The sequence below is a fragment of the Giraffa tippelskirchi genome, chromosome 10 (assembly GCF_054371585.1).
Source record: "Giraffa tippelskirchi isolate mGirTip1 chromosome 10, T2T-mGirTip1v1.2.pri, whole genome shotgun sequence".
Lineage (NCBI taxonomy): Eukaryota > Metazoa > Chordata > Mammalia > Artiodactyla > Giraffidae > Giraffa > Giraffa tippelskirchi.
Window position 1 is genome coordinate 32523166 of NC_137284.1, and position 26938 is coordinate 32550103.

General features: G+C 37.2%; 1 long non-coding RNA gene across 1 annotated transcript in view; it reads right to left on the reverse strand.

The window, feature by feature from the left end:
* The window catches only part of LOC145524754 (uncharacterized), a 464757-nt gene that overhangs the window by 73295 nt on the left and 364524 nt on the right, over nt 1-26938 (reverse strand). The gene's annotated exons all lie outside the window — the stretch shown is intronic.

Genomic DNA, 26938 nt, shown 5'->3' on the forward strand with positions numbered 1-26938 from the left:
TCTCTCTCTCCTCATGACTCCCCTCTTTCTACTCATGCTCATATCTATCACCTTCCTCCCTCCTCTCTATGTAACTCTGTGAACCTCTCTGAGGGTTCCAGACTATGGAGAGCACATAGGAAAGTACTTACTGGCTAGATTGCTCTCTCCACGTTTGAGCCCCTCTCTTCTCCTCCTCGTCACCTCTGTCTCCCTCCTCCCTCTTCACCCATCCATGTAACTCAGTGAACCTCTCTAGGTATCCCTCACTGTGGAGAATCTTTTCACCATTAACCTAGAAGTTTTATTATCAGTGCTGTGTGAATGGAGAAGTCTTGAGGCTACTGCAAGAATAAGACTGAAAACCAGAGCAGGAGGCTTAAGCCCAAAACCTGAGAACACCAGAGAACTCCTGACTCCAGGAAACATTAATTAATAAGAGATCATCCAATAGCCTTCATACATACACTGAAACCAAGCTCCACCCAAGAGCAAATAAGTTCCAGAGCAAGATATATCATGCAAATTCTCCAGCAACGCAGGAACATAGCCCCGAGCATCAATATACAAGCTCCCCAAAGTCTCACCTAACCCACAGACGTCTCAAACCTCACTACTGGATACTCCATTGCACTCCAGAGAGAAGAAATCCAGCTCACCCACCAGAACACCAACGCAAGCTTCCCCAACCAGGAAACCTTGACAAGCCAATCGTCCAAACCCACCCACAGGGAGGAACCTCCACAATAAAGAGGAACTTCAAACTACCAGAATACAGAAAGGCCACGCCTAACACAGCAATCAAAACAAGATGAAAAGGCAGAGAAATACTCAGCAAGTAAAGGAAGATGATAAATGTCCACCAAATCAAAAAAAGAGGAGGAGATAGGGAATCTATCTGAAAAAGAATTCAGAATAATGATAATAAAAATGATCCAAAATCTTGAAAACAAAATGGAGTTACAGATAAATAGCCTAGAGACAAGGATTGAGAAGATGCAAGAAATGTTTAACAAGGACCTAGAAAAAACAAAACAGAGTCACTATATAATGAATAATGAAATAAATGAGATAAAAAACACTCTGGAGGGAACCAACAGTAGAATAACAGAGGCAGAATATAGGATAAGTGAGATAGAAGATAGAATGGTGGAAATAAATGAGGCAGAGAGGAAAAAAGAAAAAAGAATCAAAAGAAATGAGGAAAACCTCAGGGACTTCTGGGTCAATATGAAACGCCCCAACATTCGAATCATAGGAGTCCCAGAAGAAGAAGACCAAAGGAAAGGCCATGAAAAAATACTCGAGGAGATGATAGTCGAAAATTTCCCTAAAATAGGGAAGGAAATGGTCACACAAGTCCAAGAAACCGAGAGAGTCCCAAACAGGATAAATCCAAGGCAAAACACCCCAAGACACATATTAATCAAATTAACAAAGATCAAACACAAAGAACAAATATTAAAAGCAGCAAGGGAAAAACAACAAATAACACACAAGGGGATCCCCATAAGGATAACAGCTGATCTTTCAATAGAAACTCTTCAGGCTAGAAGGGAATGGCAGGACATAATTAAAGTAATGAAAGAGAATAACCTACAACCCAGATTACTGTACCCAGCAAGGATCTCATTCAGATACGAAGGAGAATTCAAAAGCTTTACAGACAAGCAAAGGCTGAGAGAATTCAGCACCACCAAACCAGCTCTCCAACAAATGCTAAAGGATTTTCTCTAGACAGGAAACACAGAAAGGGTGTATAAACATGAACTCAAAACAATAAAGTAAATGGCAATGGGACCATACTTATCAATAATTATCTTAAATGTAAATGGGTTGAATGCCCCAACCAAAAGACAAAGACTGGCGGAATGGATACAAAAACAAGACCCGTATATATGCTGTCTACAAGACACCCACCTCAAAAAAAGGGACACATTCAGACTGAAAGTGAAGGGATGGAAAAAGCTATTTCACGCAAATGGAGACCAAAAGAAAGCAGGACTTGCAATACTCATTTCAGATAAAATAGACTTTAAAAGAAAGGCTGTGAAAAGAGACAAAGAAGGACACTACATAATGATCAAAGGATCAATCCAAGAAGAAGATGTAACAATTATAAATATATATGCACCCAACATAGGAGCACTACAATATGTAAGGCAAATGCTAACAAGTATGAAAGGGGAAATCAACAATAACACAATAATAGTGGGAGACTTTAATACCTCCACTCACATATATGGATAGATCAACTAAACAGAAAATTAACAAGAAAACACAAACTTTAAATGATACAATAGACAAGTTAGATTTAATTGATATTTACAGGACATTTCACCCCAAAACAATCAATTTCACCTTTTTCTCAAGTGCACGCGGAACTTTCTCCAGGATAGATCACATCCTGGGCCATAAATCTAGCCTTGGTAAATTCAAAAAAATTGATCCCAATCATCCTCTCTGACCACAATGCAGTAAAACTAGACCTCAATTTCAGGAAAAAAAACTATTAAAAATTTCAACATATGGAGGCTAAACAACACGCTTCTGAATAACCAACAAATCACAGAAGAAATCAAAAAAGAAATCAAATTATGCATAGAAACGAATGAAAATGAAAACACAACAACCCCAAACCTATGGGACACTGTAAGCAGTGCTAAGGGGAAGGTTCATAGCAATACAGGTGTACCTCAAGAAACAAGAAAAAAATCAAATAAATAACCTAACTCTACACCTAAAGCAACTAGAGAAAGAAGAAATGAACAACCCAAGGGTTAGTAAAAGGAAAGAAATCTTTAAAATTAGGGCAGAAATAAATGCTAAAGAAACAAAAAAGACCATAGCAAAAATCAACAAAACTAAAAGCTGGTTTTTCGAGAAGATAAACCAAGCTGACAAACCATTAGCCAGACTCATCAAGAAACAAAGGGAGAAGAATCAAATCAACAAAATTAGAAATGAAAATGGAGAGATCACAACAGACAACACAGAAATACAAAGGATCATAAGAGACTACTACAAACAGCTATATGCCAATAAAATGGACAACTTGGAAGAAATGGACAAATTCTTAGAAAAGTATAACTTTCCAAAACTGAACCAGGAAGAAATAGAAGATCTTAACAGACCCATCACAATACAGAAATCGAAACTGTAATCAGAAATCTTCTAACAAACAAAAGCCCAGGACCAGATGGCTTCACAGATGAATTCTACCAAAAATTTAGAGAATAGCCAACACGTATCTTACTCAAATTCTTCCAGAAAATTGCAGAACAAGGTAAACTTCCAAACTCATTCTATGAGGCCACCATCATCATCATCTAAACCCAGACAAAGATGCCACAAAAAAAGAAAACTACAGGCCAATATCACCAGTGAACATAGATGCAAAAATCCTTAATAAAATTCTAGCACACAGAATCCAACAACATATTAAAAAGATCATACATCATGACCAAGTGGGCTTTATCCCAGGAATGCTAGGTTTCTTTAACATCTGCAAATCAATCAATGTAATACAGCACATTAACAAACTGAAAGGTAAAAACCATATAATTATCTCAATAGATGCAGAAAAAGCCTTGGACAAAATTCAACATCCATTTATGATAAAAACACCACAGAAAGCAGGAATTGAAGGAACATACCTCAACATAATAAAAGCTATATATGACAAACCCACAGCAAACATTATCCTCAATGGTGAAAAATTGAAAGCATTTCCCCTAAAGTCAGGAACAAGGCAAGGATGCCCACTTTCACCACTACTACTCAACATAGTTTTGGAAGTTTTGACCACAGCAATCAGAGTGGAAAAAGAAATAAAAGGAATTCAGATAGGAAAAGAAGAAGCAAAACTCTCACTGTTTGCAGATGACATGATCCTCTACATAGAAAACCCTAAAGATTCTACCAGAAAATTACTAGAGCTAATCAATGAATATAGTAATGTTGCAGGATATAAAATTAACGCACAGAAATCCTTGCATTCCTATACTCCAATAATGAGAAAACAGAAAGAGGAATTAAGAAACAATACCATTCACCATTGCAACGAAAAGAATAAAAACTTAGGAATTTATCTACCTAAAGAAACAAAAGACTTATATATAGAAAACTATAAAACACTGATGAAAGAAATCAAAGAGGACACAAACAGATGGAGAAATATACCGTGTTCATGGATTGGAAGAATTAATATAGTGAACATGAGTATACTACCCAAAGCAATCTATAGATTCAATGCAATCCCTATCAAGCTACCAATGGTATTTTTCACAGAACTAGAACAAATAATTTCACAATTTGTATAGAAATATAAAAAATCTCAAATAGCCAAAGCATCTTGAGAAAGAAGAATGGAACTGGAGGAATCAACCTGCCTGACTTCAGGCTCTACTACAAAGCCACAGTCAAGACTGTATGGTACTGGCACAAGAACAGAAATATAGATCAATGGAGCGAAATAGAAAGCCCAGAGATAAATCCATGCACCTATGGACACCTTATCTTCAACAAAGGAAGCAAGAATATACAATGGACAAAAGACAATCTCTTTAACAAGTGGTGCTGGGAAAACTGGTCAACTACTTGTAAAAGAATGAAACTAGAACACTTTCTAACACCATACACAAAAATAAACTCAAAATGGATTAAAGATCTAAATGTAAGACCAGAAATTATAAAACTCCTAGAGGAAAACATAGGCAAAACACTCTCTGACATAAATCACAGCAGGATCCTCTATGACCCACCTCCTAGATTAATGGAAATGAAAGCAAAAATAAACAAATGGGACCTAATTAAACTTAAAAGCTTTTGCACAATTAAGGAAACTATAAACAAGGTGAAAAGATAGCCTTCAGAATGGGAGAAAATAATAGCAAACGAAGCAATGGACAAACAATTAATCTCAAAAATATACAAGCAACTCCTGCAGCTGAATTCCAGAAAAATAAACGACCCAATCAAAAAATGGGCCAAAGAACTAAACAGACATTTCTCCAAAGAAGACATACAGATGGCTAACAAACACATGAAAAGATGCTCAACATCACTCATTATCAGAGAAATGCAAATCAAAACCACAATGAGGTATCATTTCACACCAGTCAGAATGGCTGCTATCCAAAAGTCTACAAGCAATAAATGCTGGAGAGGGTGTGGAGAAAAGGGAACCCTCTTACACTGTTGGTGGGAATGCAAACTAGTACAGCCACTATGGAGAACAGTGTGGAGATTCCTTAAAAAACTGGGAATAGAACTGCCATACGACCCAGCAATCCCACTGCTGGGCATACACACCGAGGAAACCAGAATTGAAAGAGACACGTGTACCCCAATGTTCATCGCAGCACTGTTTACAATAGCCAGGACATGGAAGCAACCTAGATGTCCATCAGCAGACGAATGGATAAGGAAGCGGTGGTACATATACACAATGGAATATTACTCAGCCATTAAAAACAATACATTTGAATCAGTTCTATTGAGATGGATGAAACTGGAGCCCATTATACAGAGTGAAGTAAGCCAGAAAGAAAAACACCAATACAGTATACTAATGCATATATATGGAATTTGGAAGATGGTAACAATAACACTATATGTGAGACAGAATAAGAGACACAGATGCATAGAACAGTCTTATGGACTCTGAGGGAGAAGGTGAGGGCGGGACGTTCTGAGAGAATAGCATTGAAACATGTATATTATCATATGTGAAACAGAACACCATTCCAGGTTCGATGCATGAGACAAATGCTCAGGGCTGGGGCAATGGGATGACCCAGAGGGATGGGATGGGGACAGAGATGGGAGGGGGAGTTCAGGATGGGGCACTCATGTACAGCCGTAGCGATTCATGTCAATGTATGGCAAAAACCGCCACAATATTGTAAGGTAATTAGCCTCCAATTAAAATAAATAAATCAATTTAAAAAAAAGTCTCAGTCCCCACCCCCCCCAAAAGGAAGAAAATTCTGCCTATCCTTATATCAACCTCTAGAGAGGATGAAGAGTACTTTTTTCTCTCTCTCTCTTTGCCATTCTCATATTTTAGATAAAGTTGCTTTTCTCTCAAGTACCAGATATTTTCCAAAAGATTTCTCAGATTTACCTTTTAATCCAAATGATGGTGGAACAAACTGTATGAATAGTATCATCTCTCTTCCCTCTGGATATTTATAAAGGATAATAGATAAAACAAACCAAAGGAACTTAATACTTTATATTTTTTAAAGGCTGAAAAGTCTCACAATTAGCTTCAGATTAAGCTATAATTAATTAATTCATAATTGTTCCCCATGATCATCTTATAAACTTGATTTAAAAATTGGCAACACAATTAATATATATTTCCTCATATATATCATGAGGTTTGTCTTAAACTGCACCCTACTGATATAGATCATGCAATGAATGGATAAGAAATTCAATTAAGAATTTCAAAGACTGAATGAATCTTAGATACCCTCTCATCTAGCTACACATCCAGTGTTGGTTTGTCTTCTTTAATCCATCCAGTTTCAATACTTGCCATGATGGATTGTTTCAACTCTATGATGCCAGTTTCTATTTCACTCTGAGGCAACTCATCCCAACCTGAGATGTCTCTGACTCTGTGTCCTTCTTTCCCCTCTTCATCTAAAAATCGACCTGATCCAGAATGATAAAGCTATAATGTATTGAGCAATTACTATGGGTTGGGATTTATGCTTAGTGGTTTACAGCTGTTACTTGTTTAACCCTCACAATTTGCCCTTAAGTAGCTATAGTATTAATAGGTTGTTCAATGACCACATTTAATAACCAATCCTGATGACCACACCCCTTGCAATTTGACTTTTCTGCCCTTCCCATGCAGAGGTGAAGACCTTTTCCTCACCATCTTGAATATGAACTAATCTCATACCTTACTTTGAAAAATATAACATAGTGGGAGTGACACTGCATGTGTTTTGTATTCTAGGTCTCAAAAGTAACAGAAGGATCTTCCTTTGTTCTCTTGGAATGTTGCCCCGAGGCTATCAAACTAGGAAGTCAATCTAGATTTTCTAGAGGATGAGAGGCTGAATGAAGATCCAAAGCACCTCAGCTGATCATCAGCACAATTTGTTAGACCTGTGAGGGAGTACGTTTGAGAGCTTCCAGCCCAGCTGATGCTTTAGCCAAATGCAGTCTCGTGAATGAACTCAGGCAAAGCCAGCAGAAGGATTGCCAGGTTAACCCATAGACTTGAGAGGAATAAAATATTGTTTCTTGAAGCCACCGAGTTTTGTTGCAGTTCTTACATTTGTAGTTCTTACATTGTTTTTTAGTTGCTAAGTCGTGTCTGACTATCTTGCGGATCCCCTGGACTGTAGTCTGCCAGACTCCTCTGTCCATGGTATTTCTCAGGCAAGAATACTGGAATGGGTTGCCAACTCTTTCTCCAAGTTTTCACATAACAAAGCTTAATTCAGTCAATAGGTATCAAAATTATCTTTACTTTATAAATAGATGAATGAGGCAGGGCAATGTCTATGACATTGTCCAAAATATTATACTTGTTATGTGGCAGAGCTAGAACATGTCTCCATACCTTTATGACTCTCACCTCCATACCTGAAGATGCAGTGATACACTGCCTTTCTAAATATATTTCATATTTTTCAGTAATTTACTTCCAAATATTGGAAGGTAGCAACCATGCTATCTAACATCCTTTTCCAGACTAAGCATTCTATTTTCATTTTACATTTCTTCATGCAACAATGTCTTTCAGTCCTATCTGCTTGGTATTCATTTCCATTAGAAGGTCCAACAATGCATGCTCTTCTGTCTAAAAGGGCAGTGCCACACTAACCTCTTAGCAGGATCAGACAAAGAGCATACAGCAGGGTTTGTCAAAATTTGGCCTGTGGACAAGCTTTGGCCAACCACCTCTTTGAGTATGGCTGATGAGTCAAGAATAGTTTTTGCATTCTCAGTGGTTGAAAAACAATAGGAAAATAATATTTTATGAAAATTATATGAAATTAAAATTTGAGTTTCCATAAAATATTTATTAGAATGCAGACATTCGTTTACATATTCCTTATGACAGCTTTTTCATTACAACAGCATAATTAAGTAGTTGTAACAGAGTTTATGGCCCACAAATGTGAGGACATTTACTAACTGATTCTTTTCAGAAAAGTTGACTGAGCCTTGAAATAAGGCAACTACAACCTTCTTCACTTTGGATATTCCACCGCTGTTATTTCATCCTTAACTTATATAATTTTATGAGTTTTAATGTCACTCGTGAACCAAATACAACTATCTTTCACTCATTTACCTTTAGCCACAACTCCATTTCTTTCATTAGCTTTTTAAACCCAAAGGCACATTATTATATTTAGTTTCATCAAATTGCATTTTATGTGGTTCAAACCACATTCTTGTCTTTATTTTTTAATTTTTATTTTATATCATGATATATTAATAGTTTACTCACAATGCTCTATTAGTTCCAAGTGTACAGAAGAATGGTTCAATTATACATATGTCCATTTTCTCGGTTTCTTTTCCCATGTAGTTTATTATAGAATATTGACTAGAGTTCCTTGTGCTATTCAATTGGTCCTTGCTGATTATCTATTTTATATATAGTAGTGTGTATATGTTAATTACAAACTCCTAATTCATTCCACCCCCTCCTCACCATTTCCCTTTGGTAACCTTAAATTTGTTTTTGATGTCTGTGAGTGTGTTTCTGTTTCGTAAATAAGTTCATTTGTATTCTTTTTTAGATTCCACATATAAGTGATATCATACATTTGTCCCTCTCTGTCTGACTTACTTCACTTAGTACAGTAATCTCTGGGTTTATACATGTTGCTGCAAAAGGAATTTTTATTCTTTTCTATGGTTGAGTAATATTCCATTGTATGCATACAGCACATCTTTGTACATTTCTCTGCTGATGGACATTTAGCATACTTCCATATCTTGGCCACTGTAAACAGTGCAATTGAACATTGGGGTGCATGTATCTTTTTGAAGTATGATTTTCTCTGGATACATGTCCAGGAATGGGACTGCTTGATCATATGGTAGTTCTAATTGTAATTTTTTAAGGAATTTCTACACTGTTCTTCATAGAAGTTAGACCAATTTACATTCCCACCAACAGTGTAGGAGGGTTCCCTGTTCGCCACATCCTCTTCAGCATTTACCGTTTGTAGACATTTTGATGATGATCATTCTGACTGGCATAGGTGATACCTCATTTTAGTTTTGATTTTCATATCTCTAATAAGGAGTGATGTTGAGCATCTTTTCATGTGCTTTTTTGGCCATTTGTATGTCTTCTTTAGAGAAATGTCTATTTAGATCTTCTGCATATATATATACATATATATAGATATAGACATACACACATATATAGAGCTGCATGAGCTGTTTGTACATTTTGAAGATTAATTCCTTGTCAGTTGCTTTGTTTGCAAATATTTTCTTCTATTCCACAGGATGTCTTTTTTTGTTTGTTTATTTATGGTTTCCTTTGCTATACAAAAGGATTTAAGTTAAATTAGGTCCCATTTGTTTATTTTTGTGTGTGTTTTTTTTTTTTTATTTTCATTACTCTAGGAGGTGGATCCAAAAAGATATTGCTGTTGTTTATGTCAAAGAGCATTGTGCTTACGTTTTCCTCTAATAGTTTTACAGTATCTGGTCTTAAGTTTAGGTCTTTAATCCATTTTGAGTTTATTTTTGAATATGGTGTTAAAGAATGTTCTAATTTTCATTCTTTTACATATAGCTGTCCAGTTTTTCCAGTGAAAGTGAAAGGTGCTCAGTTGTGTCAGACTCTTTGAGACCCCATGAACTATACAGTCCATGGAATTCTCCAGGCCAGAATACTGGAGTAGCCTGGAGAAATACAGATTTCCCTTCTCCAGGGGATCTTCCCAACCCAGGAACCGAACTAGGGTCTCCTGCATTGCAGGTAGATTCTTGACCAACTGAGCTATCAGGGAAGTCCACTACTGAAGAGACTGCATTTTATCCATGGTATATTATTGCCTTGTTCATTATAGATTAATTGACTGTATGTGTGTGAGCTTATTTCTGGGCTTTCTATCTTGTTTCATTTATCTTGATTTCTGTTTTTGTGCCAATATCATATTGTTTTGATTACTGTATCTTTGTAGTATAATCTGAAGTCAGGGAGCCTAATTCCTTCAGATCTGTTTTTCTTTCACAAGATTGATTTGGCTATTCAGGGTCTTTTGTGTTTCGATATAAATTTTAAAAATTTTGTTCTAATTATATTAAAATATTAAAATAGCATTGGTAATTTAATAGGGATTTTACTGAATCTATAGATTGCCTTGGGTAGCAGAGTCATCTTGACAATGTTGATTCTTCCAATCAAAGAACATGATATATCTTTCCATTTGTTTGTGTCATCTTCAATTTTTTTTTCATTTGAGTTTTATAGTTTTCAGAGTACAGGTCTTTTGCATCCTTAGGTAGGTTTATTCCCAGGTATTATTTTTTTATTCTTATCCTTAAACATCTCGTTGGATATTTATCCTGTCATCCAGCATGTTTGACCTTTCTCCAGGTTGAACTTATCCACAAACTTAAAAAAACAATGATTGTGATATTTTCGATGAAGTGATTACATAAATGTAGAGAGAGCCATATAGCATAGCACTAGAATCCCCTGTTTTGAACTCCCATTCCTTAGTTAAAATAGTCTCATCAGTAACCCCCACATTTTGACAGACTTTGTTTCCAGGGTTATTATTCAATAATGCACATGTATATTGAATCTCCATTACATCCTGGGCTTGGTGCTGGGGAGACAATGGTAAAAAGGGCACACAGAGATTCAGCCTGTTAGAATACTCAGACAAGTTACTGTAGTAAACAAGTAATCATTCTCAAAGTATGTGATTACAAGCTGTGATGTTATGAATAAAATTGCCTTGAATGATTAGATTGTGTAAAGACATATGTATGGAATTTATCACTAACATTTCCCTTGACTCCTTAACAGTGTCTTTGGCAACCCCATAAAAGAAGGAGCTGAGGATAGACTAATGTGATTGGTTCTTGGTAAATCAGTGCTGGTGCCTAGTGATCAGTGTTTCTCTGAAATATGAATCAGAACCTTTCTTCAGTGTGCTTACATATCACTTGCAGGATCATGTTAAAATGTAGATTTTGATTCAGTTGGACCCAGGGATTCAGCACAGTTAACAAGCTCTAAGAAATGGTACACTGCTGCCCTACCCACCTCATTCCTAACAACAAGACCTTACCAGATGCTCACAGTCCAGATTTTTAATAATTATTTCCTGTCCTGGAAGGGCATGTCCTTTTAGAGAAGAATTACAGAGATTTTTTGAGCAGAGAAAGGCAAACAGCCTAGAGAAACAACAGCTTTGGAATCAGACACATGTGAATTTATACACAGACCTGCACCTTGACAATTATGTGACCTCAGCCTGTGTCCTTCTCTCATTGCACCTCAATTTCTTCATCAGTAAAAATGGAAATAATTTGGGGGGAATAATGATAAGTTTTCCATTTTGCTGTGGGGTTATTTGGAATGCAATCATGAAACATAGTAGATGTTAAACAAATAATACCTTTTACTGTGCTTATCAAAATAATAAAATAAGCAGAGATGTGCTTTGAAAAAGATTAATAACAAAATAAGATGCAGTTTGATTTTTTAATGGGGAGATACTGGGACACTTGGATAAATCAGATGTTGCTTCAGTTTAACCATTTTTTAATTAACATATAGTTAGAAATTACACTAAATGATGGGGGTTAAAGCTGAATCAGTCATGGTTTTCAATTAAGTCAGTGAGGGAGACAGATCAGCAAATAGACATTAGACCTAGAGGCTTGATAAACCTGGATCCATGGACAATATGAATGCCAGGAAAGTAGCACTTGGGGTGAGGATATGGAAATAGGTCTGTTATCTATATTACAGTGGTTAAGGTGATAAGATATTATTATAAGAGAAAAAGAAAAGTGTTACTGATAATTCTGAGACCTCAAAAACTGGGAGAATAGAGGTTTCATTAACAGAAATAAGCAATGTGAAAGAAAAATCAAATAAGAGAAGAACAAAATTGATTTTTCTTTTGCACATATTGAGTTGAAGAGTTCTTAGGTCATCTCAGTGTAAATGAATTCAAAGACATTTTGAAATAGAATCACCATGGGTAGTAATACGTGTAATTGAAGCTCATTTACAGAATTCAGAGAAAACTAACTTGCACTTTCTGGTTATTTTTATAACGATATAATTTGGATCACATGTTTGTGCATCTACTGTGTGTGTACTGATACAGAGAAAGGCGTGTATATTTATGTTTGGTGTTTATCCTACATTAGCAGTCTTAAAAAATCACTATGTTGTTTCTACTCTATTAATGACAGTCTGAATTTGGAAGGCTTGATAAGTTGTTTACAAGGAAGTTCAGAAGGATAAATCAGTACATGTTTGCAGAATATTGTGAAAACATTTTTCTCAGGATGTGTCATTGGAAATGGCAATTAGTGAATGTAGGGAAACTGATATATCTTTAGACATAAAGTCACACTAACACAAACATTCAGGCCAATGCAGTTAAGCTTCTAAGAGAAAAAACGAAGTTATGTTGATATATAAAAAGTTTTACACAATTCATATTTGTTACCTGTGAATTCTTATTAGAGTTCACAAAATGAGATAAAAGAGAAGACTTCATATTCATGTTGTATAAACAACTATATTGAGGAATGGAGAAACAAGAGACTCTGAGACTCATGGACTAGAAGGTGCCTGAGAAGTTTTATAGAAATGCCTGCTATAAGCCAGATACTGTGTTAGGAACTTTTGCTTTTTTGTTTCTTCCTCACAATAATCCTGTGCACAGAGTACAATGTTATTCTTGTCATCTTGCAGGTGAGATAGTGCAACAACAAGTTAAAATAATCTGATCAAGGTGCCACGTAGAGCATTTATGAGTCGCCTTCACGTCAACCACTTCTCTCTTTCCCTATTACAGTAGCTACAATTTCTACTTAGTGATAGATATGGTTTCAGAAGAACTGAATTCAGTCCTGGCTTCACAAGGGAAACATAAACTAAAACATCAGGGTGTTATGTTACTCACAGAGTTTGGTTTGGGGATAGGTATGCCACCTAAGCTCCTCCAACCGAGAACCTAGAACTTGTGCTGAGATTGTTGAAACAGATGTCATTCTCTTACACTGACTGTATGAATGGAAAGACACTGGTAGCCATTTTAGGATCAAATAGCTTCAAAGTGAAGTGAGCAGGTAGAGAGATGGAGGCAAGTGGGGTCATTGGTTAATCTGCTGGCCACACCTTGCAGTGTTGGGGAGGTTGGAGGGATTCTGAACATTTCAAGTCATTGGGTCCATAATTAATCTCCAACATTTAACCTCATTTGAGGATTCCACTTGTAACAACATCCTAACTGCTACAGACATCATCTAGACCAGCTCCCTTTTGCCAGAGATAGGGTGATCAAGCTGAAAGAAAGAAGGCAGTTGTCCAAGATGGCATGGGCTCACTCAAGATGAAGTTAAGTCTAGAATTCAGGAGTCTTTATGCCCAGTCTAGTGATCTTTCCAATGGAACAAGCTGACATACCAAGGCCACACAAAGACTGAGTAAAGACTAAGATTTCTTGATTACTTAGAATGTATCATTTCTCAAAGAACTGTGGTTAAATACAAATTGTTTTAAATATTCAAGGAAAAGCAGCAAAGGAGAAAAAAAATACACTTTGTAATCATGTTTTCACTTTTTGTCAGGAAATGAATTTGACTATTTTGAAAATTGTGTGAAGCTGGTTGCTTCGACTTACATATGCCTTCATACCCCTCACTGTGCCAAGGACAACATTACTATATTAGGTACTCAAATAATTCCTTGCTTGATATCTGTCTTCCTTACCAGGTTATATATCTTGATAGCAGGGACCACAACTGCCTGCTTCAGATCAGTATTGTCAGTGATTTTCACAGTGTTTGATACATGGTGGATCCTAAATAAACATCTGTTAATGATGTTAAATAGTGTCACCCTCTATCTTGCACCTGAGGTTCAACTCAACATGAAGTCATAACTTGGCTCATATACAGAGTCTATCTAGAACAACACTGTCCAAGAGAAATACAACATAAGTCACAAATGTGAGGCATGTATGTAATTTTAAACATTCTAAAGTCAAGTTAAAAAAGTAAATCAGTGAATTTAAAATTAACCCAATATGCCCTAAATATTATCATGTAAAATATAATCAACAAAAAATAATGAGACATTTTACATATTTTTTGTACCAAGTCTTCAAAAACAGATATGTATATCTCATCCTTAAAATACTTTTTAGTCCAGACCACCTACATTCAAGTCATTAGTAGCCACATACAGATATATTAATATAGTGACCTATATTGGACAGCTCAGATATTATCTATGCCTATGACTTTATATAAAAATAAAGCTCCAAGAGCTAAATTATAATAGAATTTCATATGAAAAAGTCAGAAATTTATCCAAAAATTGTATAGTACTCTATATCTATATCTATCTATGTGCTAGTGTCACATTAAAGCCTCCAAAAGTAGTCCTTGACACCAAAAGCTGTGCTTTCACAAGGCCTACACACTAAGATGTTAGTACCATTATAGAACAAACACCTAGTTAGTACTTAATATTATTGTTTTTCCTGTTTTGTGGGGGGTTTTTTGTTTGTTTTAAACAAGTAATCCTAACTCAAGGCAATTTCATGGCATACATGATTCTAGTTAGGGATAATCTCAATTAATTATCTTACATAAATTTGAATGGTCTGTAAGAAAACTTCTACATATGATTTCAAATAGTGGGATTGAAGACTCCTTGGGCTTCCCTGGTGGCTCAGACGGTAAAGCGTCTGCCTGCAATTCAGGAGACCTGGGTTCAATCCCTGGGTCAGGGAGATCCCCTGGAGAAGGAAATGGCAACCCACTCCAGTACTCTTGCCTGGAAAATCTCATGGACGGAGGAGCCTAGTAGGCTACAGTCCATGGGGTTGCAAAGAGTCAGACACGACTGAGCGACTTCACATTCATTCACATTCAATAAACCCTTTTCAATCTATGTTGCTGCTGCTGCTGCTGCTAAGTCCCTTCAGTCATGTCCGACTCTGTGTGACCCCATAGACGGCAGCCCACCAGGCTCCCCCATCGCTGGGATTCTCCAGGCAAGAACACTGGAGTGGGTTGCCATTGCCTTCAAAGCCAGTTAATTATTGCATGACTTCGCACCATAGTTTAAATCAAATTTCTCTTAGCATCTGGTCATTCAACAGCCATGTTTTGAATCTGTAAGGTAACAGGTTGGTGTTGGGGATGCAGAGATGAGTAGTTAGTTACTCCTTGCCTTCAAGTAGGTTACTGTGTAGTTGAGTAAATGGCTAATGGATTTGGGGTGTCAGAGAGATTCTTTTTTAACTGAAGGTAGCCCAGGACACACTGGGGACACACAGGAGTCAGTGATAATTTTACCTGGTGGTGGGGAAAGAAATGAGAAAAGATTTCTCACAGAAGAGAAGAGCTTAAAATGATTCTGAGATGTGAGTGGAGAGCTACTAGGACTTAGGGAGCTAAGTTCACTCTGTTCTACTGCTCAGAGCTAAGAGTGTGGGATGGCAGGGAGTGGGGAGGGTGGCCTGTGTCCTGGGGGCAGCAGCATGGGAACGCACACTGCATAAAGCACAGAGGGAAGCCCTGGGCTTAGGGGAGACTTAGCCAAATATGAAAGGCCAAGGTTGCTGCAATTTACATATTTCCATTTTGAGACTCCCCGCAACCCTTTTAACCCATATGGTTTTGATAATTATGTTTAAATGGAAATTCAGATAGCAGCAGGCAATAAGTATTTGAAATAGGACTTCATATTGGGAGACTCGGTAGGGCACTTGGAAAGTTTTACTTCCTCCTCCCAATAAACTAGAGGGCAAAGCTGGCATTTCTTACTCTAATTGTAAGAGCTCCACTCTCACTCTGACCAGACATTCTTAACGAGGTGGGAAAGAGACTGGCTCCTTACTTCCCCCTTTCAAGATTTCTCCCACCTGCACAAGAAATAAACACTAGTTAGAAATAGAGTTGACCTATATGTAAACAAGCACAGAGCATCACAATACAGCCAATGCCCAGGGAGTCAATCATTAGTGCTAGCACATGGGCACCCTCTGAGTGATGGCTCTCCCCATAAGAAAGGGTGTAACCTAAATAGCACCATGCCTGGCTAATTATCCCAAATCAATTATTAGTCTACTGCAGCAGTTTCCAAATGTTGATCTACAAGTAAGTTTTCACAAATCTGAAGCAAATAAATTTTAGAATAATACAGTGTCAAATTCAGACAAATTGAAGGAAGTAGGGAAAACCACTAAAACATTCAGGTATGACCTAAATAAAATCCCGAACGATTATACAGTAGAAGTGAGAAATAGATTTACGGGACTAGATCTGATAGACAGAATGCCTGATGAACTATGGATGGAAGTTCGTGACATTGTACAGGAGACAGGGAGCAAGATCATCCCCAAGAAAAAGAAATGCAAAAAAGCAAAATGGCTGTCTGAGGAGGCCTTACAAATAGCTGGGAAAAGAAGAGAAGCCAAAAGCAAAGGAGAAAAGGAAAGATATACCTGTTTTAATGCAGAGTTCCAAAGAATAGCAAGGAGAGATAAGAAAGGCTTCCTCAGCTATCAATGCAAAGAAATCGAGGAAAACAATAGAATGGGAAAGACTAAAGATCTCTTCAAGAAAATTAGAGATACCAAGGGAATATTTCATGCAAAGATGGGCTCAATAAAGGACAGAAATGGTATGGACCTAACAGAAGAAGAAGATATTAAGAAGAGGTGGCAAGAATACACAGAAGAACTCTACAAAAAAGATCATGATACAGATAGTCATGATGGTGTGAAGTCAAGTGAGCCTTAGGAGGCATCACTAGGAACAAAGCTAGAGAAGTTGATGGAATTCCAGTTGAGCTATTTCAAATCGTAAAAGACGATGCTGTGAAAGTGCTGCACTCATTATGCTAGCAAATTTGGAAAACTCAGTAGTGGCCACAGGACTGGAAAAGGTCAGTTTTCATTCCAATCCCTAAGAAAGGTAATGTCAAAGAATGCTCAAACTACTGCACAATTGCACTCATCTCACATGCTAGTAAAGTAATGCTTAAAATTCTCCAAGCCAGGCTTCAACAGTACGTGACCTTGAACTTCCAGATGTTCAAGCTGGTTTTAGAAAAGGCAGAGGAACCAGAGATCAAATTGCCAATATCCGATGGATCATCAAAATAGCAAGATATTTTCATAAAAACATTTATTTCTGCTTTATTGACTATGCCAAAGCCTTTGACTATGTGGATCACAATAAACTGTGGAATATTCTGAAAGAGATGGGAATACCAGACCACCTGACCCGCCTCCTGAGAAATCTGTATGCAGGTCAGGAAGCAACAGTTAGAACTGGACATGGAACAACAGACTGGTTCCAAATAGGAAAAGGAGTATGTCAAAGGCTGTATATTGTCACCCTGCTTATTTAACTTATATGCAGAGTACATCAGGAGAAACGGTGGGCTGGAAGAAGCACAAGCTGGAATCAAGATTTCACGGAGAAATATCAATAACCTTAGATATGCTGATGACATCACTTTCATGGCAGAAAGCGAAGAACTAAAGAACCTCTTGATGAAAGTGAAAGAGGAGAGTGGAAAAGTTGGCTTAAAGCTCAACATTCAGAAAACAAAGATCATGGCATCCGGTCCCATCACTTCATGGCAAACAGATGGGGAAATAGTGGAAACAGTGGCTGACTTTATCTTTTTGGGCTCCAAAATCACTGCAGATGGTGACTGCAGCCATGAAATTAAAAGACGCTTACTCCTTGGAAGGAAAGTTATGACCAACCTAGATAGCATATTAAAAAGCAGAGACATTACTTTGCCAACAAAGGTCCGTCTAGTCAAGGCTATGGTTTTTCCAGTGGTCATGTATGAATGTGAGAGTTGGGCTGTAAAGAAATCTGAGTGCCGAAGAATTAATGCTTTTGAACTGTGGTGTTGGAGAAGACTCTTGAGAGTCCCTTGGACTGCAAGGAGATCCAACCAGTCCATCCTAAAGGAGATCAGTCCTTGGTGTTCATTGGAAGGACTGATGTTGAAGCTGAAACTCTAATACTTTGGTCATTTGATGCGAAAAGCTGACTCATTTGAAAAGACCCTGATGCTGGGAACAATTGAAGGCAGGAGGACTAGGGGACAAGAGGGGATGAGATGGTTGGATGGCATCACCGACCCAATGGACATGATCTTGGTGTGCTGCGGTTCATAGGGTCACAAAGAGCCAGACACGACTGAGTGACTGAACTAAACTACTTTAAAAATATCTTTACTTTCTCTAATACAACGTTGGAAATTCTATGAAAAATCTCCAATAAAAAAATACTTTTCCATTTTGTGAAATCCAAAAAATTAACACTGGTGGTATATAAAAAATGGGCTTGAGAATCTAATCTATTAGAAAACAAAATTCAACTGAGTAAATTTTAAAAGTCTTATTGGCTTTTTAAAATAATCCATGAACTGGACAGCATCCAATCCATAAGACAGAAAAAAGCTCTAAGGAGCTTTACACAATGAAAGACTTCCATAGGACAGGAGGGAGCAGGAACAGGGAACTTATATGGGCAAAAAGAGGGTGGATTACTGCAAGGTTACTTCCCTTTACAAAGTAGCAGAGGTCTACCAGTCAGATTACCTAACTAATGCTGATCAGGTGATTCCTCGCTGACTGGTTAAAGATGGCATTTCTGAGGGAGAAAAAATTGTGTCAAGTCTCAGATTGTGGCATAAGCTTCTCCATTTGGGGCTTATTTTCTTTTTTAAAAAAAATTATTCCGTATTGGAGTATAATTGATTAATAATATAGTGTTAATTTCAGGTGTACAGCAAAGTAATTCAGTTAACTGAACTATACATATACATGTATCTATTGTTTTTCAAATTCTTTTCCCATTTAGGTTATTTCAGGGTATTAAGCAGAGTTCTCTGTGCTATACAGTAGGTGATTGTTGGTTATTCATTTTAAATATGGCAGTATGTACCTGTCAATCATAATCTATCCCTCCCCTCCCCCTACTTTCCACTGGTAATCATAAATCTATTCTCTTAGTTTGTGAGTCTGTTTCTGTCTTATAGATAAGTTATTTTGTATCATCTGTTAAAGATTCCACATATAAGCAATATGAAATTAAAAGACACTTGCTCCTTCTAAGAAAAGCTATGACAAACCTAGGCAGCATATTAAAAAGTGGAGATGTCACTTTGCCGGCAAAGGTCCATATAGTAAATAAAGCTATGGTTTTTCGAGTAGTCATGTACAGATGTGAGAGTTGGACCATAAAGAAAGCTGAGCGCCAAAGAATTGATGCTTTTGAACTGTGGTGTTGGAGAAGCCTCTTGAAAGTAACTTGGACAGCAAGGAGGTCAAATCAGTCAATCCTAAAGGAAATCAACTCTGAATATTCATTGGAAGGATTGATGTTGAAGTTGAAGCTCCAATACTTTGACCCCATGATGTGAAGGGCCAACTCATTGGAAAAGACCCTGATGCTGAGAAAGATTGAGGGCAGGAGGAGAAGGGGGTGACAGGGAATGAGATGGTTGGATGGCATCACTGACTCAATGAACATGAGTTTGAGCAAACTCAGGGAGATGGTGAAGGACAGGGAAGCCTGGCGTGCTGCCATTCATGGGGTCACAAAGATTAGGATATGACTTAGCGACTAAACAACAGTTAAGCGAAACTATACCTTATTTATCTTTCTCTTACGTCAGTTAGCACGATGATCTCCAGGTCCATCCATGTTGCTGCAAATTTGGCCTATTGTCTTGTTTTTAGCAAACTAATATAGCTTTGAATTATTGCTTGACCAATTACTAAGTGGCAACTGTGGGCAAATTACTCAGCTTCTCTGACCCTTGCTTTTTGGTTTCAAGTTGTAATAACTGATGTCTATTTAATAGGGTCAGTGTGAAAATTAAATCATATCATGTACATAAAGTACTCTAGAATTAATTTTTCTTTCTGTCTTCCCTTTTTCTACCTGGTTAATGATTGTATCATTTAAGAATCAGAAAGGATCTGAAAATTTGGCTTAATAGCCTCCTAAACCCTCCCATATGCACCACATTCCATAAATAGACGAAGTAAATTAGCCCTCACTTGACCTCTGTGTTTATTAAACAGCTAATTTGAATGATTTTAGTGCTGGTTATACTGTAATGAATTACTGTTTATGTATCTGTCATATTCCATGACAGTATTTGCTGTATCTTCAGCACAGAGGACAGTGTCTAAGTTGGAACAGCTGGCATCTAAGTAACTAAATGGTACAGGAATAAGAAACACAAGCATTCATCCCAGCTATACTGCTATTTCCTTCTCTTGTACAGAGAAGATTCAAGACTGACCATCCAGCTGGGTCATGCTGTAAATCTGATCAAATACAACACATATGGAGACACCATTAAGCAATAATATGGACTCTATATGAAGGAAAGTTAAGAGTCTTTCAAAGCCAGTGGCAGTAAAGTTGGAAAAAAAGGAATAAACTGAAGAAATACTAAGGATATAGACAAAAAAAAACAGTTCTTGTTAAACATCATCTTGCATACACGTTAGAAGCAGCTGGGAATTCCTTAGTTTTAGGATTAAATTGTTTCTATTATTGCCTCTCAGTAATCTCCTGAGATTACTATGGGGTTATTTCTCCTACTGGCATTGCAAAAGGTGACAACTGATTAAAGGGAAGATGAGTCACTTAAAAAATCTTGCTTTAGGTAAACAGAGAAAATGCAAGATAAATGACCATGAGATTGCATTTACCAAGACATTATAGGATAGCCACATAAGGAACAGTAATTAAAATCAATACATGGCTTTGAAAGAGGGTGAGACAGATCTAAATAATTAGGACAATTAATGATATTGTCGAAAAAGAGCCCCAAAAGGTCAACTAATTAATTTATCTTAATGTGTACAATAATGAATAAAGCTCCAGATTTCAGGCATATTGGATTAAGGACAATCAGCAAAGAAGGTGCTATTCAATGTGAAAGCCACCCTCACAACAGAAATTGACATTAGTTCATGCAGTTAATGAAACAAACAAAATAAACCTAAAGAAAATGGTCAATAACATGAAAACAGAAACATCAGGTGGCTACTGAATAAAGGAAGTTTTACATCATCTTACAAAAGTGTCTGACTCAATTCCCACTAAATGCACATGTATTAATGTTCCCAAAGTCTGTGGGAAGAACAAGAATAGGAAGTTTAGAACTCTGTACTATGAATTTGAATCCAGGTTCTGACTCTTATCAGATGATTTTCTTTGAACAAGTAGCTTAATTTATTTAAATCTACATTTTCTGAACTGTAAAATATAAAGAATACTGTATAATTTACAAGTTTGCTTTGATAATATAAAGAGATATGCATGAAAATATCTCAGTTTGTTTTCTGCATCTGTTAAGTCTTTTTAAATAACTTCTTTCCTTTTGTCTATGAGGTTTCAGATACAGTAGGAATGCAGAGTTTGCAACCAGAGAATCCCATCATGCCATGTATAATAACTTTACTGCTCTTAGCTTCTGTCCATTTATAAGTAAGATGTAAATAATATCAATCATACAGTGCTGTTATAAAGACAGAGTTCATAAGTGTTCAGCAAATATTATGCATCATCTTGTTTGCTTTCTATTCCCTTTTGTCTCTAAGGAAAGACTGAAGAATTTTCATTTGCAGCATCCTAAAGCCACAGTCAAGTCACTTCTTATAATGCTGTAAGAAAAGAAGAGTTTCTTTATTAACAGCCTCAATCCTCCCCTGGATTTGTCAGCTTTACTCATCATTCTTTCCTATGCCCAGAGAAGAATGTATTTCAAGCAATCTGCAGCTTAACTCATGTGAAAATAATAGAGTGCCAGCAGGATTGTTTTAATGGATTTGGTGTGGATAGACTTGGCCTATTCAATAAATCCAGCAAACTCACAGCATGTTTCACAGCCAAGAAGGATGCTGATCTTGGAGTTTGCCCCCTTGTCCCCACCCACATCTCATGTTCCATAGTGCTCTCACATAAGGGTCATGAAGCAAAGCCAACATTTACATTATTTTATTATGCACAAGCACCTAAATAATTATTAATACCACTATCACACACTGATTCATTTAAGGAAAAAATGCATTTTAAAAATTTAATCTTTTAGATGGTAATAAGAACAATGCCTGGATGACACTGAGAATGAAAAGATGGGGGTAGCTGGGGTTGGGGGGAGATGATCCATCATAGCAGTAATGATGGTGGTATTGATCACAGTAGTAATGGTGGTGGTTGTGTAGATTCTTGGTGTGTAAGAAGACAAATGTTACAGGATAAATACCCCTACCATGGTCTATTTTGAACTATCAATGTGTTATCAGTGAATGCAGAGTTCAGAAGACAGGATAACAGTCATATCTCATGAGCTGGTATGAGCCATTCCTAACACATCACTAGAGATAATAATAGCACTAATGTTAGTGGTACTAGTATTCGTGGCACCAGCAATTTCACTGGTTGTGGACACAACAGTGAGAGAAGTGATGTGAGTGATGGTGGAGCTGGTGAGAATCATGGTAATAGTCACTGTGAAGATGAATGTGATGATGGCGATGGCAGTGAGGATGGTGATGGTGGTGAGGATGGTGACAAAATGGTACCAAGGAGAGTGGTGGTGGTGGCAGGGATGGTGACACGGTGGTGATCATGGAGGTAATCTCGGTCACTTTTGTATACAGTTTTATAGTTTAGATTCCTTTTATCTGAATTACTTCATGTAACACTGCAAGGAATATTTAGTTAATGATAATTTTATCTCTTCTTACAAACTAGCAAACTGAACCTTAATCGGTGGTAAGGCTTAGTTATAAAACAAGGCCTTGGAGTCAGGTAGCAATGCTTTAGGTCTGCCCTCACCTGGCTGTGCCATCCTGTAGTCACCTGCTATTTTGAGACCAGTTCCCCTGTTTTTAAAATAGTGAAACTAACACATGTTATTCAAAACTATCAGGAGAATATTAAGATAATGCAATTATTTTTAGATCGTCAAGAATTTCTAAGCGATAATATAAGTAAAATAATATAATTCTTTTGTCATGAAAGAATAATTCTCACTTTGTAGAGATTGTGCTTTCTGATAAATAGATTTTTGTTTATCTATTATTCTTGCTTTGTTTTGTATGGATTTTTTGATGAGTATTTGACACTAAGGACTGAGGAGAGTTCCCCTGTTTTGTATAACAGAATTCAGCTTTCCTCAGATAGTTCCTGGAAGAAGTTGCGAAGCAGAGAGAAATGGAGGGAAGAGAGAGAAGGGCAGTCAGTCAGCTAGAGATAGGGCAGAATTAATGAGAACAGTACCGCAGCCTGACTAATGGTCACTCAAAGATATCTGGCCCAAATCCCTGGAACCTGTATAAGAGAAAAGTTCTTGGCACACACATGTGATTAAGATGAGGCTTTTAGCATTGTGTGATTGTCCTGGATTATATGAACGGGTCCTAAAATTATCACAAGTGTCCTTATTTGAGAGAGGCGGAGGGAAGATTAGACTGATGCTGATGGGAAGGTGATGTGAAGATGGAAGCAGGGATTGGAATAATGTGACCATAAACAAAGGAATGTCAGCAGTCCCCAGAAGGTGGAACAGACAAGGAATGGATTCCCCTTGGAACTTACTGAGGAAATGTGACCCTGACCTTAGCCTAGTGATACTGGTTTAGAATTTGTTATCTTAAGCCACTAAGTTTGTGGCATTTTGTTACCATGACCATAGAAAACTAACATAAACAGTGAAATTACTCAGTCTTTAATAAAAAATATTTTAGAAATAAGAGGTTTAATATGAATTCTAACATTGTTTATGTCGCTTCACCATTAATGCCATTTTAGCATTCCTCTCCCTTGAAAAGAAAATAAATAAATAAACCTGCAAAGTCAATTGTGCCTACAAATGTTTTATTCAAGCAGATATGCTAAGTTGCATCTCCAGAACAAGGAATCATCAGAGAGATGGTATGTAAAAATAGGAGGCAGAAAGATCACGAAGATAAATGAACATAAAATTTGAAAAACAAACAAACAGACTTGGGATAGAATACTTAGTTTTCCATAGTCTATGGAATGTTGAGGTTCAAATCAATAGTAACTTGGGTGGTGGAGTCACAGAGAAAGAAGTCTCCCAAATAGTGTATATTATTCTTGTGAATTTGCTATTATTGTTTGTCTTAGCTTGGACTGCTATCACACAGTACCATTGAGTGGGTGACTTACACAACAGACATTTATTTCTCACAGTTCTGGAAGTCTTGGTGAGGACTCAAGGTGTCAACAGATTCAGTTCTTGGTGATGGCCCTCTTCTGGACTTTCAGATGTCTGCCTTCCTGCCATGTCCACATGTGGCAGAGAGAAAGCTCTGATGTCTTTCGTTTTTCATAAGGGAGCTAGTCTCATCATCAGGACTCTAACTTCATGACCTCAACTAAACCTAATTAGTTCTTTAAGTCTCCATCTCCTAATATCATCACACTGGGATGGTTCCAGTCCTCTTACATGCTCGGAACACTCTAGAAACAAGCATAAATAACCTGGGTAGTTCACTAGCTCCCCCTAATGGGAGTGATTAGACATAGAAGAAAGGAAGCATGGATTCCTGTTGACTAAATGAAGCCCAGGAACATGCACTGGTAGTCAGAAGAGCATGGGCCTCAGACATGAATAATTATGAATTCCAGTCAGTTTTCAAAATTTGAATGAGCTGACTTCCTGATGACTCTCACAGAAGGCAGCCATCACATTAAGAGGAATCTTGAACTGCAATCCCTCATTTTCTTTTCATTTCCATGAAAAAAGTCAGCATAATGGGAACTGATAAGAGAGCCAAATCACTGAAATATGAAAATCACAGAATTAGCATTTATCCAAATTCCTTAGCTGAGCCTATCATGGGAAGAGCTGTTTTAATCACATCAAGTTGCTGCTTCATGACTGTGGAGTTTCTTATGAGCTAAAACACCCTTATTCTTACAGGCAAAATTAATGGCTTGACCAAAAAATTAGATTAATGAAGCAAAGAGCCTTTGACGATCTCCAGGAAAGATATCCTCAACGTTTTTGAGTCATCACCCCATGAAACAGAAGCTTCAGGGTTAGATCCTTTGGAATGAATCAATCTAATGACCACCCTTTCCATATTTTCAGTTCTCAGCCTCAAAATTTTGCTCTGTTCAAAAGTTAGCTTATTTAAGGGTTGGGGCAGTTTCAATGGCCACTGCTCTCTCTTCCAAATAACATGAAAGATAAAATTAAGCCCAATGGGTTTGTAAGATCACTGTAAGTCAAGTGAATTATATTCATGGTCCTTCAAAGGCTATTGTCACTGTGGGTTTGGCTCTGTCACACAGGATTCCAGATGTTATATGTCAGAAGTTAGTCTGTTCTCTTTAAAGGTTGTTTCCGATTTACCCTCAACTGTGTGTGTGAAGATATAATATCACTTATGGACACAGCTGGGTTGGTGGAAGGAGGAGAGGGTAGGAGGTATGGCGAGAGTAACATGGAAACATACATTACCATATGTAAAATAGATAGCCAGTGACAATTTGCTGTATGACTCAGGGAATTCAAACCAGGGCTTGATAATAACCTACAAGGGTAGGATGGGGAGGGATGTTCAAGTGGTAGGGGACATGGGTAAACCTATGGCTGATTCATGTTGATGTTTGGTAGAAACGAATACAGTACTGTAAAGCAATTATTCTTTAATTAAAAATAAATAAATAAAGAGAAAAAAAATGTTTCCATGAAAAAAAGAATCCTTACTGCACTATTTAATTCTCTATTGTTTGCTGACTGCTAAGCAATTTTTGAATTACCATGTAAATTCTCCTGGTCCCATTGAAAATTGCTTGTTCACTCTGATCCTTGAAATAAAAGCTTGGATAGTCAAGGTGGTGAATAGTCTTTAGGAAATATTCATTTGCTGAAACTGAAGGAGCAATTTCAGTGTGCAAGCCACAGGCATAAACAGTAATATTGATACATGCCAGGGCAGGTCAGGACATAGCCACATAGCAGAGTTCTGTGATCTCTGCCATCACACCATGCTCCAGACACCCCAACTCATTCCTCATCAACAGACCCAGGAGTGCCACTTAAAGATTCTGAATGTGCTTTATCTCAACTTGCTTTATTTCCCTCAGTGCTCAGTTTTGAAAAAATACAAGTATCTACTCTCCTTCTGCCATGTACTTTCCCCTTCTTTGCCCCCTAAACTCAATAATTATTTATAATTATTCTCTAAGGTTAATTTTTAAGTTCTAAATATATTCTATACATAAATGTATGTACACCCAATCTTCATTATTCAAGGATTCTATACCTGCAATTTGCCTGCTTACTAAAATATATTTGCAACCCTCAAATCAATACTTTTGGGTTATTATGTACATGTGCAGAATGATCAAACATTTGAATTGCATGACACACAACTTCCCAGGTAAGATCAAACAAGGTGGTCCTCTATCATTTCAGTTCTCCCACTGTAAACAAGTGTCCTTTTGCTGGTACAGTTGGTGCTACATTTTTGGCACTTGTGTGCTTTTCTGTAGGTGATTTCATTGTCTAAGCTGGACCCCAAGGGCAGTGCTGAAGTGCTGTCTACTGTCCTGAGGGCTGTGATGTGCCTTGTGAAGGAAATACATGTAGTAGAGAAGCTTTATTCAGGCATGCATTTTAGCGCTATTGGCCATTCAGTTCAGCTCAGTTCAG